Source organism: Tenrec ecaudatus, chromosome 8 (genome assembly GCF_050624435.1).
Source record: "Tenrec ecaudatus isolate mTenEca1 chromosome 8, mTenEca1.hap1, whole genome shotgun sequence".
In the NCBI taxonomy this organism is placed as follows: domain Eukaryota; kingdom Metazoa; phylum Chordata; class Mammalia; order Afrosoricida; family Tenrecidae; genus Tenrec; species Tenrec ecaudatus.
The window spans coordinates 8,464,599-8,473,911 of NC_134537.1; the positions used below are offsets into that span (position 1 = coordinate 8,464,599).

The 9,313-nt window shown below is 46.3% G+C and overlaps 1 pseudogene; it reads right to left on the bottom strand.

Annotated features, from left to right (window-relative positions):
- Positions 1–1,104: 1,104 nt before the first annotated feature.
- LOC142454640 (small ribosomal subunit protein bS21m pseudogene) lies at positions 1,105–1,360 on the bottom strand (annotated as a pseudogene).
- Between the last annotated feature and the right edge of the window lie 7,953 nt (positions 1,361–9,313).

Sequence of the window (9,313 nt, forward strand, 5' to 3'; positions counted from 1 at the left end):
ATCCCTTTGTCCTGTGTTGAATGAAAACCAACCAAACTCGCTTCCATCAAGTCGAGTGTAACTCATAGCGACCCCAGAGGCCAAGATAAAACTGCCCCTATGGGTTTCCAGTGAAGCGGCGGCTGACCATTTTCAGAACTGCTCTGATCAGTGGTTAGCAGTCCAATGGGAACCCACAATAGACTGAATGTTCTACATTGAATGGTCTGTGTACAGATGCCCAGTGAACACAGTGAATGTTCTGGAATTCCCTTTCTTCTCAATGTTACCCATAATATGTTATTGCTTAGTCAATAAACACACAAAAACATCTTCTGGTAGTTTCTGCTTTCAGTAAAGATCCATCTGATGTCAGCAATGATAAGCATGTCCCACATCCTCTTCTGAATGGGACTCAAATCTCTGGCACTTTCTTTTGTTTTGGCTGCAACCACTTTGAATTCTCTTGAGCAGGATGTTACTTTCGTGTGCTATTCATGATGTTGCCTGGTAATGTCCACATTCTCTTGAGTCGCTTTTCTTTGGCATGGACTGGAACAGTTATCTCTTCCAGTCAGGTGGCCACGTAGCTGTCTTCCAAATTTCTGGGCACAAATTAGTGTGCTGTTGTTCTTTTTAGTAAACAGGAGTCACATCACTTCATCTGTTACAGCAAATGATACACGGTCTTTTTTTCTTTGTTTCAGAAGCAGAATTCATTCCAAACACATACATGCTGCTCCTCTTTACAGAATTGGTGGGGGTGGGGGAGAAAGGTCACAGTGGGGGATAGTTCAATAAAGCATTAACAGATAAGGTTCTTGGTTAGATTTCATAAAAATTGAGTGAAAAAGATGAAGAGACTTCAAAAGGTTCATGGAATTTTCCCACGCTTTTTGAAGCCCCAGCCCAATAAATACATTCTATATGTTAGAATATTTACTCAGTACTGCTCCTATACTTCTTTGGGCTGTTTCTTTGTCAGTTAATAAACCAGAGGGCCCACTGATGACAAATGGAACTACTTCTGTACATGCAGGCCTTCTTACACACATGCATGGGGTTTATTGTAGGGAAAGGTTAGAGAAATGGCTTCCAGAAAAGAATTAAGAGACACCAATCCCCTCAGCAAGGATCCACCTGACTTTTCCGCATCAAGAAGCTGATCTTTCGAGTCATTCCCACATTGTAGATCCTCCGGCAGGTCTCGTAGCTTTCCCGCTGTCCCCTGAGGCATGGCTTCTCATAATGCTGCCTTTGCTTACTGTCCTCAATGAGTCCGCCCATGGTCAGGATTCTGCAGTGGGGTCCTGTAGGCTCCTTCCACATTTCCCTCCTGTACCATCACTGTCCTAACAATAAACTTCAGATATTTTACCATGACCTTGGATTTAAAATTATCTCCACTGTCCCCAAGCACTCAGTGTCCCCATGACCCGGAGCCGTCCCACAACCAGAACTAAGGCGGTCTTTTTAATGACCTTTTGCGTTCTCTTTTTATGCCGGTGTCACATTTTCGCTTTGTAGTTTTATAGTATATGTCAATATCAGGTTTGCTTGGTTTCTAAAGTGTTTCTGTACCTGTGTAAAGCACAGTCTGACCTTTGGCCTTTCCATACCATCCCTTCCAGAGCTTTCCAGGACTGCCTCCTGAGAGACCAGTATCTACCAGAGAACAGCCTCCAGGATTTCAACGTGGAGCCCACATTGAATTGAGAAACCAGTGATGCTGGATGGTATTTGACTTATGATGTCACAGCTAATTCCTCCCCCCTGTTTTCTTTTCCATTTGCAGCCTAGCCAATCACAGCTCACAGAGGCCTCCCAGGTTGCAGGGTAGAACTGTTGTGTCGAAAATTTTTGAAACTGTGACTTTTCAGAAGTCTACCTGGCCTTTCTTCCTAGCTACCTCCAGGTGGGATCATAGTGGGTTCATCAGGGTAGTTGTTGGACCATGTCACCATTGCCACCACCCAGTGACTCCAGCACCATTTAAAGGATTAGGGTTAACTTTCTTTTTAATTGTGTGAAATTTGTATACTGAAATATTTGCCATTTCGGTCATTTTTCTAAGTTTTGAAATGGATTGGCAATGCTGCCTTCCATACCAGGACCAGTGAGGAAAGGGCAGGAACAAGTAACCAGCTTTGTAACTAATAGACTTCAGAGCTTAGGGATGAGATGGCATCTTTTGGGATGTACTTAAAGCACTTGACATTTAGACTTCATTCTTAACTGCATCCATCCAAAATCTCTTCCCTGCTTCCCGCCATTGGTTGTTACCTGGGGCAGACCACTTGGATCTTCTAAAGGTGTTTCCTTGTCAGGGGAAGCCATCCCCTAACACATCATTACAGGTCCGGTAGGTGCAATTGTACAGCGATAATAAGTAAAGATCATAGTAAAGTTATAGAGAGCATGAGAGATAGAAGTGAAGTATAGAGATAAATGGAGTCATATAACAATTCATGGTAGCATGCTCACCTCTGCCCCACTCAATGGTCCACGTGGAGGGAGAGAGTCCCTCTTTAATGTTAGCCCAGGCTTTTTATATTCTCCAGGGACATGCAAGCCCCCTAATTACAGGTGAGGACATACATCACAGGGAGGGGTTGTGCCATAGGTAATACAGTAATGAGAGGGGGTGGTCTAGGGACATACATGCAATACATGTCACAGAGTCAGTTTGGCCTGTTCCCTGACTTAGGTGATAGAGATCATTATTGGTAGGGTGAGAATACTTGGTCTCAGGCCTCAATGAGGAATGGTTTATTGTCCCCAGTAGCAGGGAGTGAGGCCTGCCATATAGTCTGGTGACTAACTACCCTCGGGGAGGATGTCTGTAAGCGTTTGACCTCTCCCCACCTTTCCTTAAATGTCAAATAAAACTCCAAACCACTCTCATGACCAGTGGTGAGAGAGGCAATAATGGAGGGTGGAGGGAAAGTGGGGTAGAAAGAGGGAACCGATTATAAGGATCTACATATAACCTCCTCCTTGGGGGATGGACAACAGAAATGTGGGTAAAGGGAAACAATGAACAGTGTAAGACATGAAAAAAATAATAATGTATAATTATCAAGGGTTCATGAGGGAGGGGGTAGTGGGGAGAGAGAGGGAAAAATGAGGAGCTGACACCAAGGGCTTAAGTGGAGAGCAAATGTTTTGAGAATGATGAGGGCAACGAATGTACAAATGTGCTTGACATAATTGATGTATATATGGATTGTGATGAGTTGTATGAGCCCTCAATAAAATGATTTAAAAAAAAACAACACCAAGCCAAATTCACTGCCATTGAGTTGATTCTGATTCTCAGCTGCCCTCTAGGGTAAAGTAGACCTGCCCTTATGAGTTTCCAAGATGGTAACTCTTTACTGGAGCAGAAAGCCTCATCTTTCTCCCAAGGAGCAGCTGGTGGTTTCAAACCACTGATCATGAGTTTAGCAGCCCAACTTGTAACCACTAGGCCACCCGGACTCTTCTCTGTAAAATAAGTACAATGAATACCTTCTAACGTCTCTTCTTACTCGAAGATTCTTTGAATCTGGCCTGTGAATTAAATTCTACTTCAGATCCCATTTAGGTAAGTTCGTGCGCTATGTGGTCAGTGGTGAAGGGAAGAAGCATGTGGAGCAGAGCTAGAGACCACAGGAAGGACTAGCATCTCCTCCCGCATCATCGCCATGAGCAACAGAGAACTGGAATCCAGGCTTGGGTCTGATTTGGTCATTGTTACAATGAAGGGAGCCCTGGGAGGGGCAGTGGTTGTTACATAATCTGTTGTCAATGTGAGAATGAAGAGTGAAGGGGTGGAGTCTGGCCTGTCCGTCGGGTTGCAGCTTCATTACCTCATTTGGAGGCCTTAAGGAGATAAATAGCTCACTGGAGGTGGGACACACATTCACTCCCTGCGAGACATTCCTGTTGAGAAGACACATGGAGCTACGCTACAGTCCTGGAGCTGGAGGAGCCACGTGGAGACCCCTGCCAGCGCTGAGATGATTCCACTGCCCCTGGATCCACAAGACTTCCCACCCACTGGCCTGTGAGATTCCGGCATTAGCCGTCATTCCATGTATTTCGTGATTCTGAAGAGGAATTTATAGATTGGTATCGGGACATATGGGCTAATATCAGACTTATGGACTTGATCTGGAGTGGGCTGAGATGTTTTCTCAATATTCAATTGCTCTCATATATAAAGCTCTTTCTTATACACGAGTGCCTATGAATTTATTTCTCTAGTCTACCCAGATTAGCACAGGGATTTCTGGGTAATGATTCAGGTGTTGAACCTTTATAGAAGGATTATTAATAACAACTGGGACTTCAGAGGATGGGACTTCGAATCAAGAAGGCTGGTGGGGAAATGTGTAGATGGAATCAATCATTTTTAATAAAAAGAGTTAACACAGTAGGCCCAAGACCACTATCCTTAGCGAGCACTGACGGAAGACTAGACTTTGGTTGGTGTCTGGGAACTTACCTAGCAAACAGTTCCCTCCATGAGCATAAATCTCTGACTAAAGGATAGGAGTGCTCACTGTGCCTACGTTGTATGTGTAAAATTATAGCTTTCAAGTGGAACACGGACTTTCCTCCCAGACTCTGGAATTTTGGTTATGTAGTAGGGGGAGTATGCCTACCAAGGGGGCAAAAAAACATTCATGGAAACAATCCCATAATCTTTTAACTCCAGTGTTCCACAGACTTTTTGAAGCTGCCTCATATGTGACCAGCTACTAATCCACACCTTGGGCATGGAGTCTCTACCAACCTTCCCTGGCGGACAACGACATTTTACACGTGTTGTAACAATCCGTGGCTGGAGGAATTCAAGGAAAATGTGTGGCATTAGTCAGGATGGGGGCAGCTGACAGCGCTGAAGGGCAGGGAACATGGCAGTGGCAGCCCGTGCATAGATCTGAGGACTAGGTAGAAACCTTTTTCCTGCCTGTCGCTGTTGGAAAGCACCTGGGAGGAAGTGATTGGCTTGATGAGGTGCATATGCCCATCTGTGGGTCACTCTGAGTGACCAGGGTCACGGACAGACTCTGATGGATCAGCGTAGTCAGTGCCAGTAACCATCCTAGAGAAACGTGACTGTGAGATAGCACGGAGATGGCCATTGAGGCGATGGCTGTCACCTCAACTGTAGATGCCCCGTCCTCTCCAGCCACGGACTTGTATTCAAGCAGAGGTTCTCAACCTTCCTAATGCTGCCACCCTTTCATACAGTTCCTCGTGTTGTGGTGACCCCCCCAACCATAACATTATTTTCATTGTTACTTCATTGCTGCCATTTTGCTGCTGTGATGAATCGGGTGACCCCTGTGAAAGGGTTGTTCGACCTCCAAAGGGGTCGCGACCCACAGGTTGAGAACCACTGTGTTAGAGCCTGGGTGTACTTGCGTGAGTTTGCTGCTGCCAAGTTTGCCTGAGGGCGCTTTGATCCCATCCAGCATGCATAAAGCCCATGCAACAGGTGCTTCCTGTCAGGTAGGGTCCTTGTTCACTGTATTTTAACTTGACTGGGTGACTGGCTTCTTCTCCACGTGGCTGAAAGGTGAAACTGTGCTCCTTTAAAGATGTGCAGTGTGGCCATTACATCATCTCCTGTCAACTTGAGCGAAGGGGTGGAGTCTAGCCTGTCAATCAGGTCATAACCAATGAGGCCTCTGTGTGGGCATGGCCTTCTCCTGAGGATTCTGGGGTTGTTTTCACAATCATATATTGAGAAAACATCCTAACTCAGTCCACATTAAGTCCCGAATGCTATTTGGGAGGAGAAATTCCATTCTGAGTGCCACACATCCTCTGACTGCCTTAAGGTTTGTGTGTGGGATGAGGAGGATGACATTACGTTGAGAGTAAAACAGTGGCTAAAACGGGAGGGAGTCAGATGATTTCTTGAAATTTGAACACTAAGTGGTAAAATGGACGTCTGGTACAATTTGGAGAATAGGCCAGACAAGTGAGCAGTCTCAGGGGCTATCCAACTACAAATCAATGTGGAGATCAAGGGGGAGGAGAGGTAGCTCCATATCATGTGCAGTAAACATGTCCCGTGAGAACCTTTTTTACCGCCTCACAGACATTCGGGGAAGTGGAGAAATCTGGATCCCCGAGGTGCAAGGAGATTATGCATGGAAGGTGTACTTGGATGAGACAGCTCAAGAAGTTGTGGATGAATTTGCTGTGCGCTATAGCATTGAGTTTGTATATCAGGCCAGGACGCATTTTGCATGTCTGTCCTCCAAATACATGTTCTTTTGTTTATAAGAAAGAGCTTTATATAAAGAGTAATTGTATATTGAGAAAACATCCCAGCCCAGTCCAGATCAAGTCCATCGGTCTAATATTAGCCCAGATGTCTGATACCAGTCTGTAATTTCCTCTTCAGAGTCGCACAACACATGCGATGACACAGGAAGAAAGATCACAGGCCAGTGGGTTTTGCAAAGTCTTGTGGATCCAGTGGCAGTGGAAGCCTCTCAGTGCTAATGTGGTCCTCCATGTAGCTCCTCCAGCTCCAGGGATCTGGTTCCATCAGGAGTCTCCATGTAGTTTGTCAGCAGGAAGACAAAGAGAATATCTGTGTGTATCTCTTTGGAGCCTCCATCACGCTGTGACCTGATTGACAGGCTAGACTCCACCCCTTCTCAAGTTGACAGCAGATTATGTAACTACAACAGGAAGTGATCTTGTGAAACTCCATTCAAGAAGTAGGGAGGTAAAACAAGAAAGGCAACCAATACATTGTGTGCTGTTGAGCAAACTGCCCAAGGGGGTGTCTGATGCCGGAGAAGTCTGTTGATTGATGCCAGTGCCAAAGAGACACCCCTGGGTGAGTTTGCCTTAGAAGAGAGGGAGCTAGGGTGTTCAGACACCCACTCCTGAGTCATTGGTTGAGGGCTGCTCTCAGGACTAGGAATTCCCAAGTGGTGTTGCAGTTATGCATTAGGCTGTTGACTGCAAGATCAGTAGTTTGAAACCACCAGCTGCTGTGTAAGAGAAAGATGAGGCTTTCTACTCCTGTAGAGTTACAGTTTTGGAAACCCGCAAGGGCAGTTCTACCCTGTCCTATAGGCTCATGCGGGTTGGAATAGACTCAGTGGTGGTGAGTTTTTGAGTTTCTTACCCACTGTGCCCAGGCGATGCCAACTCCCAGTTCTAGGGAGCACTTGCCAGGGTCAGAGAAACAGATCCACGCTGCTGGGATTCGCTTGACGCACATCAACTGTCAAGTTCTAAGAATGGTCGTGGGACACTGATCGCTTCTGCTACAATGGGCAAATTTATTTTTTGTTTGCAGACAAGGGGCAGCTCAGGCATTGCAAAGCATAGACCTTTTCTCTGTAATGTACTCACTCAAAACTCACGGCTACTCTGACTCAGAGACTCTATGGGACAGAGTAGAACTGCCCCTGTGGGTTTCCATGGCTGTAAAGCTTTACAGGGACAGAAAGCCTCATCCTTCTTTTGAGCAGCTGCTGGTGGTTTTGAACTTCTGATTGTGGTTAGCAGCCCAGCTCATTAACTCTGTCTGTAAGTACTTGATAAACTCCACAGGGAAAGCTTGCAGCCTCAGGACCTGGTCAATCGCTCAGGCATTCCGGGCCTTGGATGGGCTGTACCAGCGACTGCGTCCTTGTTCAGCTGGGTCTAGGAGCTCCCTGGGAGTCCGGTGCTAACACTCCGCCACTTTCTCAGCTGAGAGGAATCCAGTTACAATAATTAAAGCGATGTCTACATTGGTCAATGTTGTCTGTTGCCACTGCTTAGATTAGAAATCATGGCGACCCTTTGAATGAAGATCTTGTGTGTGCAAACGACTCCACAGTGCCTCATTCTGAGGGGCCCAAGAGGCTTCAAACACCAGCCTTGCGACTTGCAGTCCCCAGTGCTGAGCCCTTTGTACCGCCGCTTGGGAATTCCAAACCAAAATCCCAAACCCATGCCCTCCAGTCAATTCATAGTAACTGTATAGGCGAGGGTAGAACTTCCCCATAGGGGTTCAGAGACTATACGTTTACAGAAACAAACCGTGTCATCTTTTCTCTTGTGGATTGGCTGGTGGGTTTGATCTGCCAAGCCTGAGATTAGCTGTGGGGAGCAGAGGAAGGAAAGAGGGTGTCTATGGATGAATCCTTTAGTCTCATATATTGAGAAGCTGGCAGGCTGGGTTTCTGGGGTGAAGGGAGGTCTTCACCCTCGTGAGTTGGAGATGGGTCCCAATCCCATTCTCATAATTAGTGTTGTTCCCCACTATATCCTCCCATAGTAGTACTGTCTTAAAGTTGCCTCTTATAAGCATGGGGCTAGTTGCTGGTAGCCTGTAGATGTGTGCTACTGCTCTCTAGGCTCTGAAGTCAGCCACTCCCCCTTAGCTGCCTAGGGCACTATTGTCAGGTTACTACTACTATACACTCAGGGACCTTTAGGGCTAGGGTACATCCCACTTTGTTACATATGTGCTTACCTGTGATTAGGGGGCTTGCACGCCCCCGTGCATATAAGCTTGGTTGGAAATATATTCTCTCTGCGTGGAACTGGCTCCTGAAGTTATGGCAGTCCTGGAGGTGAGCCCTTGCATGCTTTATCTTGTCTGATGTCACTTTAATTTTACCCCTCAATTACACAACCACACCTTGGACTCGTTTGATTGTGGGGACTGGTACCCCATTAGCAATCCAATATTTAACTCACCAGGGCTCCTTCCGGGGAATCTCACACTGGTGACTAACCCAAAAAAACAAAGGTCTGGCCAGCAAGTCCATTGTGATTCACGGCCACCCTACAGGTCAGAAGAGAACTGCCTCAAAGGGTTACCAAGGCTGTCAATTTTTGCAGAAGCTGTCATTAATGGATGCGAGACCAATAGTGAGCAACAGCTGTGGAGACGCTGCCTTTGCATTGCTGTCGAGTGGTCCATCTTATTCTGATCTCAGCTGCAGCACTGCCTCTTTGTCTTCCGACTCAGGAACATAAAGAACCCACCCACACACTCCACCTCAGCCCACTCTCTGCTGAATACTTCCCATGCGATGCTTTTCCTCTTTGCCTGGTTCCCTGCAACAAGAATGCACGTTCTAGAACAGGGATGGTGTCTAGCTTCCCCACTGAAGTATCCTCAGCACACACGAAATGCTCAACCATTATTTTAATGAGCCAATTAATACAAATTATAAATACCTCCTCTTGGGTCCTGGGCTCTTGTTAAAGCTTTGGGAAGGAAGGTCGTAGAGTAGCGGTTCTCAACCTGTGGATGGCGACTGCTTTGGGGGTGTGTGTCGAATGACCCTTTTACAGGGGTTACCCGATTCATAAC